General features: G+C 42.3%; 2 long non-coding RNA genes across 2 annotated transcripts; both read right to left on the reverse strand.

Moving 5' to 3' along the window:
- Positions 1-1,126: 1,126 nt before the first annotated feature.
- LOC310837468 lies at positions 1,127-3,568 on the reverse strand. The gene is made up of 2 exons (XR_014560551.1): positions 2,699-3,568; positions 1,127-1,322 (listed from the first exon to the last, which is right to left on the reverse strand). It is a non-coding gene; the product is annotated as an uncharacterized lncRNA (long non-coding RNA).
- A 783-nt stretch (positions 3,569-4,351) lies between these two features.
- On the reverse strand, positions 4,352-5,406 carry LOC310837473. The gene is made up of 2 exons (XR_014560554.1): positions 5,279-5,406; positions 4,352-5,026 (listed from the first exon to the last, which is right to left on the reverse strand). It is a non-coding gene; the product is annotated as an uncharacterized lncRNA (long non-coding RNA).
- Between the last annotated feature and the right edge of the window lie 2,259 nt (positions 5,407-7,665).

Here is a 7,665-nt window from a genome sequence, read left to right on the forward strand (position 1 = left end):
GAGTGCTTCCAGGCTCAGCATCAGTGGTCAAGAGAGTCAAGCACCAGTCAGGGCCTATATGAACCAGCAGGAGGCTGGTTATGTGGCCTCCAAACTGTATGGGCCTATATGAACCAGCAGGAGGCTGGTTATGTGGCCTCCAAACTGTATGGGCCTATATGAACCAGCAGGAGAACCAGCACTGATGAAATACAGCCCAATTCCTCCCCCTCCTCAACCGTTCCTGTACCAGAAGCAATTCTGAATTTGATGAATGGGCTGCAAAAGCTTCTTTGGAGGCTAGATTGGTGATGAGCTTCCCTAAAGGATCTGCTCCAAATAGAACTAACTATATTACATTTTATCTGAAAACTTCAGCGTTCCTTATTACAGACTTTCCCCCAGGCCACCATACATTGCCTGCTTCAATCCAGAGATGAAAACAAGGAAGCAAAAGAGTCAGTTTGACATGAAATCCTTAGTGCTGGTTTCACAAATTCCATGTGTGTGGGCTTTTCAGCTTGGGAGTTTGGCTCACAGAGACAGAGGGCTTAGTACATGCCTCTGGATGCAAGCCCATGGATAGTAGAGCTGGGCAAGAATCGAAGTGCTGAGCAAGAAACTGAAATCTGTGTTCCAAGGTACCTGTCCTTATTAAATCACATGTTAACCTGGACTAAGAAAGCCCTCTTTTACTTGCTCTCCAACCTGAAGGATGCAAATCAGTTGTTCATTTTGCTTCTTCTGATTCAACATGGTTTTTGAACATTTGGTGGGGATTTTTTGGGGGGTAGGGTGTGAGAGATGATTGTGGCAGTATGAAGAATGGCAGTAATATATAGGAAATGTAGGGATACAAGTTAAGAAACAGTGAGTGTGTATGGGTGGTCTTCAATCAAACCACTGGGCATGAGGAATTACTTCTGCTTTTGTGCTGGGACTTTCCCCCCTCCTCCCTCCACATACCCACTAAGACTGTTCTGGGGGGGGGGGGTCCCTCAACCCTCTGGGGTAGTTTTGGGGGCAGCAAGGGACACATTGGGGGGGACAGAGAGAGCGGAGAAAGACAGTCGTTCCATCAACACAATTGTTTAGTTGAAAAACACTCTAAATGTCTGGGAGCCACAAATCAAACTCAAGAAAGCCATGCAGGGGCAGAGAACTTTTATTTTATCAACAATTAATTTTGCAGATAATTATGTACACATTTTGAAATGCATTACTCAAACAACCAGGGCTAGCAACTTGAAGTGTATGTTTGACTCGCAGCTCTTGCTTTTGCACTGAATTAATGCAGGTTGAATCATTCATAGCCCATAATATTTGCCATGGGGTGGACATCACTGGAAAGGGAAATGGGGGAAGGATAAAGTCAGCTGTGTATTTGAAGGCTCTGAAGCAGAATAAAGCAATCAAAGATGGAAAGTTATTTCATCATTTTAAGAGTGACCAGCCCTATAGCCATTCCACCGCAGACATCCTCTAGGCATATAATCCTCTTATTCTGGGGTGCCTTTCCCCCATCCCATGCCTTCTCTGTTTGCCTTATTAGCATGCCAGTTTGCCTCTATTTCAGAGGATTAAATCCTCCCTACTCAGGATCCTTAGAAGCTCCTTCTTCACTGCCTTGCAAAGAGTTTTTCAATGTGATTTCAGTTTCCCCAAGCAACAGCATTCGAGTGTTTCCAAAATATGTGCAGATGTTAAAAATGCACATAATTTTAGATAAAAGCAAGTTAAGATTAGTCCAGAATAACAAAATTAGAAAAAAATGTTTTTCCTAGAAGATTTGGGAGGCAGCTGAGCAAAATGTCAAAGAGAAACAGGTTTTTAATTTTTGTGTTGTGTTTTTGTTTTGTTTTGCGCGAGCCAGCTTGTTTCTACCCACTCCCTCTGTTTTAACATCTGCTGCACATATCATTTATCCATGCAGGTCGTCTTTGAGGACTTCATTTCTTACTAATAGGGAAAGTGACACATTCCTTCGTTTCATTCAGAGGAGCCAGTTCCAAGTATATATTGGGCTCAGCGGCAATCTTACAGTTGACGGATGAACAGCTCAGATCGAGTCCAAATGTTCCAATGTCCCTCATTTGTTTTTTGAAAGGAGAAACAAAAGTTTCATTAGCAAATCAAAATAGCCCCACAATCTTTGATTTCAACAACACTTTTCAACAGCCCTCTGTCTGAAAAATGTGGATGCGAAGGCATGTCTCACCACAGAGTGGAAATGTAATAAAATGTAAAACAAAGGAGTGAGATGCTGTTGTTGTGAATGTCACTAGATTGTCAAGAGATTGTCATGACCAGTAATTATGGCTGGGCAATTGTTGCAGTTGCTATGGACTGGTGAGTACAAACTTGCCTTTGCAGGGTGTGACATGCAACAACATTTCCAAGACCATCTTTAGATGATCCTCAGGTTCTAGCTATGACACGGCATTTTGTGGGGTGGGAGGAGAAAGTGGGGCAACAGGTGGAATAGGTAGGGAGGATATTAGAAATTTGATGGGGATTTCATCATTGTTATCATCAAGGTTATTTATTTGTCAGTTTTCCAAATATGCTCAAAGAGGCTCATAAAAACAGTCAAGTCAGTATACAGGCAAAAGACAGATGTAGTAAGAAATATATTGAAAACATTACATAAATAGATTGCATTTTGCTAGCAAACTAAAACAGTCATATTGACATTTCCCTAACATATAAAATACATCACCTTCGGCAGCAGGAAAGCCTTCATAGCTGGAGTCATACTGGATTCTGCCTTACTAGGCTGAATGGAAAGGATCCAGACAGAAATACAGGACCAGGTTATGTTGGACCCATAACTAGATGGTCTTTCCACAGTACGAACTACATTGTGGCAAGCTGTGAGTAGACTGGACAAGGCCATGGCTAAAGAAATTCATGGATTTTCTACCAAAGATTGACTAATCTTCCTCTTTTGAGTAGCAGGCTACCATTGTATATTACTGGTGTACTTTATAATGTCTTCATTTTATCTACTGCTTTAGCAAGGCCACACCAACCATGAAATAGATGGGATCGTTCCCTCCAGTATTGAGGATGAGGTGGTGGGGCAGGGCAGGGCTGCACGGCTCACCTGAGCTCCATTCAACTGAGTTGCTGAAGTGTAGACCCCTACTGCTGCCACACCCCTAACTCTTCTCCATGCCAGTATGCTTGCAGCAACTCAGTCAGATGGGGGTCAGTGATGCAGCAACACCATGGCATCCACTGCTGCACCCATCCAGGGCCCTTCTGGATGGGAAAAGATTTGAAAGGCATACCAAGTGATTGGTTTGGCACCAACATGTCATCTTTCATGAAATACAGCAATAAAATGTCCATTCCAGTGGAGCCTCCACACATGATGTCGGCAAACTGTGTGTTATGTCAGTAGATTAAGCCAACTTTGTGCGTGCATTAAAGTGGGCCAAACAAAAGAAATTAAAATGCTTTCTTCTTTTTATTTTCCCGTGACTGATGTAATTAGAATTCAACCACACTTTTATATTTTAGATTTGTTTTAACTTGTAGAATGTGGGATAATGTGAAAGCACACGATTAACCATCTTAATGCATTCAACTTGTTTTTATTATTGCTTGTTAGCCACCCTGAGCCTGGCCTTGGCTGGGGAGGGTGGGGTATAAATAAAAATTATTATTATTATTATTACTTTTAAACCATTCTGCATGCTGCATTGAGTATGCAACTTGGGCTTTTTTTTGGAAAGAGGCAGTCTTCTTACAAACATACATCTGCGGAAGAGTTTAGAGTTCTGCAGAATCGTAATACCTAGAAATGGCCTGTGGAGGGTTTCAAAAAGTTTGTTCCATTTGACGACAGCTCTTTAGTATCCATGGGTTGTTAGTTTTTAGAGATAAGCTACGTTCCTGTCATTGAGAATGAAAACCCAGATCATATCTATGATGCATGCAAAATGCAGCACTAAATCTAAATGTGAGAACTATGTGAGAAAAGTCAGATGTTAAACAATCACTGTTCTATTCCCCAGCCGAAAAGAGAGAGAACCTAACCAACTCATAGTCTGCACCTGAAGCCATTATCCCCTCTACTGTATAAAGTGAAAATTGATAGCACATTGTACAATGAAGGACCCTTATGGAATATAATTGCTCAACAGGAATTCCACTAAACCCATCAGGCGTAACTCATTTTTCAATTCACTGGATCTCCAGCACTCAGAAATGTCGCACCCATTCACATTTCTTCCCATTAAGATATTTCATCAGCTCGGCCCGACAAACTGCAATTATTAACAGCAGATTAGTTTTTGTTGCCAAAGATGGGGATACCCAAATCATCTCAGGAAAATCAATATTGTAATCAGTGTGAAAGATGGTGAAACTGTCAAAACATGCAGTTTTTCACTTTTATTTGGTATAAGAAATAATTATGTACAATGCAAGCTGAAATATCCATCCACATAAAAAAATTGAAGCTAGTTTTTTATGAATTGTTGTTCTGGGGCTTAATAAGAGCAGATGCTTCATAAAGACATCAGCTAATCAAGTGGGTATAGAGATGGACATCAAGGGCTCAGAATGCGTCCCCTACAGAGGAAAGTTTAAGAATTCAGATTCTCCACCAGAAAAGAGAGTGTGGGGATGATATATTAGAAATATATGGAACCATAGGAAAAATGATTTCATGTAGAATTTGTTCAGTACAAACCACAACATCTAGAGCTCATACCATTGTTTTTGAAAACTCACTTTCATGGTATGGAGATAGCTGTTACAAAAATAGTTCATCTGGAAGTGAATATGACTGTTATATAAGGAAGCTGAATGCAATATGGTAAAATAGTAAATACAATCAATTTATGGAGAAAGGAACATCAATACAACTCATGAGCAATGTTGAATAAACCTTTCCCGACAATGTTTCCAAAAGCCTTAACATGATTGTTGGAGACTTCTCCAGCCTGAGTCTATACTTGATTTCTCAGATGTAAGTCCTGATGATTCCAATGGGGCTTCTTCTTGTGTAAGCAGGCATAGGACTGCCTTATGCAGCCTAAAATACCAAACATTTGACAAAAACAGCAACAATTCAAGCAGCAGCATTGAAAAACAACAGCAGATGCCTAATAAATTCAGATGCCCAAAATCTGCTTCCCTGCTATTTCCACTCATTTGGCTGCAGTCCTGCCCCCTTGGACCAACAGCGGACAAGTTTTATTCCATCTTCCACCCGGCCAGCCCTTCACATCTGGAATAGCCACTCTTATGTCTCCCCTTAATCCTCTTTTCTTCCAGGTGAACATACCCAGTTCTTTCTATCCTCCCTTATACAACTTGATTTCAACAGGACACATTTCGAAAGTAATTAGGGCGGCATGAAAACTGAGCCCTGCCCCACTTTCCCAGTCCCTAGCTCCAGATGCTGTTGTTCACTTTGACGTTTCATGATGGCCTAGAGGCCAAAATTCTGGAACATTTAGAATTTAAGCAGTGTCACATGTTAAAGACATTCACAGCTCAATGGCTTTGAAGCAAGGGCAGCCTGCCCTGCTGACTTGCAGGCCGTTGGGGAATCATAGATTCCCTTTGTCCCAGATCATGTGTCTTGCATTTGGGTTTTGGTGGTTGCAGATGAAAGCAGGAGAAAGGGAGGGTCTTGGGGAAGTGAAGTGCTTGAGTCAACCTTCCACTTATCCCCTTTATTTACTGGTGGGCGAAGATGAAAGGAAGAAGGAAAAAAAGAAAAAAAAGAAAACAGTTCCTTCTCCCTTTTTTCCCCATTTCCTTTTCTCTTGGTGCTCACAGACATTAAGCTTACAGGCTGTTGCTTGAAATTTGATGATGGTCACATCCACACTATACATTTAAAGCAGTATCATACCACTTTAAACTGACGTTGCTTCCCTCAAATAATCATGGGAACTGTGGTTTGCTATAGGTGCTGGGAGTAGTCACAGAACTACTATTCCCAGCACCCTTAACAAATTATCCTTCCCATGCTTCTTCAGAAGAATTCATGGCTGTTAAATTGGTGTAAGAGGACTTTAAACGTATGGTGTGGACGTGCCCTAAGGGTGAGACACAGTAATTGATTTTGCATCAACTTAAAACAGATGTGGAGACTGTTTGACCCTCCAGATGTTGCAGAACTACAACTCCCAGCAGCCCTTGCTGGTGGGAGTTGCAGTTCAGCAACATCCAGAGGGCCAAAGTTTGCCCACTGCAGACTTAAAACAATTCTTTTTCTGTCCTTAAGATTGTTCACAAAGTTATCAATATGCAGATTGTGCAATGCTCTTATCCACTATTTTGGAGGGCCAACGGTCAAGGCAGCCTCCATTGACCTGAGTTTCCCCAGTAAGTCTAAATCCTCACAGCAGTGGGTCCAGGTGGCTCTTTTAGATTGTTCCTCTGCTGGAGTATGGGCCCTCATGTGGTTCTTAACCATGGAATTGCTCATCCTAAGAGCTTCTGCACCAGGAACTTTGCTCTAAGGAGCCTAAGAATATAAGAAGAACAGACTTGGTCAGACAAAAGAGTCAACTAGTGCAGCATATTTGTTTGCCACAGTCACAAACTAGGCGCCCCCAAGAAGGAATGAAGCACCTGTCCATCAACCTTGAATGATGCTGCTGTGTCTACAAGTAGTTTGGGAAAAAGAGAATTGCCACTGGAAAATAAAGAATGCTCCTCTTACTACTGTCACTGGCGAGAGCCAGTGTGGTGCAGTGGTTAAGAGCAGTAGTCTCGTAATCTGGGGAACCGGGTTCGCGTCTCCGCTCCTCCACATGCAGCTGCTGGGTGACCTTGGACTAGTCATACTTCTCTGGAGTCTCTCAGCCCCACTCACCTCACAGAGTGTTTGTTGTGGGGGAGGAAGGGAAAGGAGAATGTTAGCCGCTTTGAGACTCCTGAAGGGGAGTGAAAGGCGGGATATCAAATCCAAACTTCTCCTCCTCTTCCTCCTCCTCCTCCTCCTCCTCCTCCTCTTCTTCTTCTTCTTCTTCTTCTTCTTCTTCTTCTTCTTCTTCTTCTTCTTCTTCTTCACAGGTAGCAGCAACAAATGACTGCAAAACGGAAAGACCCACAAACACTGCTAAAGAATTTGACCCCCAAAGTTGACTACAGGTCATGAAGAATTTCATATAGTTCAAAAAGACCCATGGGGTCATACAAACTGTTTTCAATCTTTACCGTGTGTTTCTTCGTTATACTGACAATCTCGTGTGACTGAAGCTGGAGATGAACTGGATTACAGCATGGAATATCAGACGTTTTCTCACACAGCTGCCTACTCAGCATCACTTAAGGAGATCAAAAGCTCCCTCCCTATTTTGTGACATTTTAGTTAGTCTCCCAATTAGTTATTTCCCTGCAGCGGCTTTTGGACTTACCCAAGCTCCTTTCACCCCTGCTGAATAACAATTTCATCCTGACTTTCCCCACCACAAAAGGGAGATCTCCCGAGTTTGCTCAGAAACCTTTGGTACTACCATGAATTCTGGGATTTGTGGTTTTAATTCATCTGGATTCATTCAGCCAGGAGAAACCGAAACTACCAATCACAGGATCTCTGGTCAACAAAAGAAACACAGGACTGTAGGATGCAGCCTCATACCATTTCTGGTATTGTCCACATTGTCCAACAGTGGTCATACAGGGTGTCAAATTGGGGGACAGTCCTACGTAGAG

The sequence above is a fragment of the Podarcis gaigeae genome (assembly GCF_964106915.1).
Source record: "Podarcis gaigeae genome assembly, chromosome: 1".
Classification (NCBI taxonomy): domain Eukaryota; kingdom Metazoa; phylum Chordata; class Lepidosauria; order Squamata; family Lacertidae; genus Podarcis; species Podarcis gaigeae.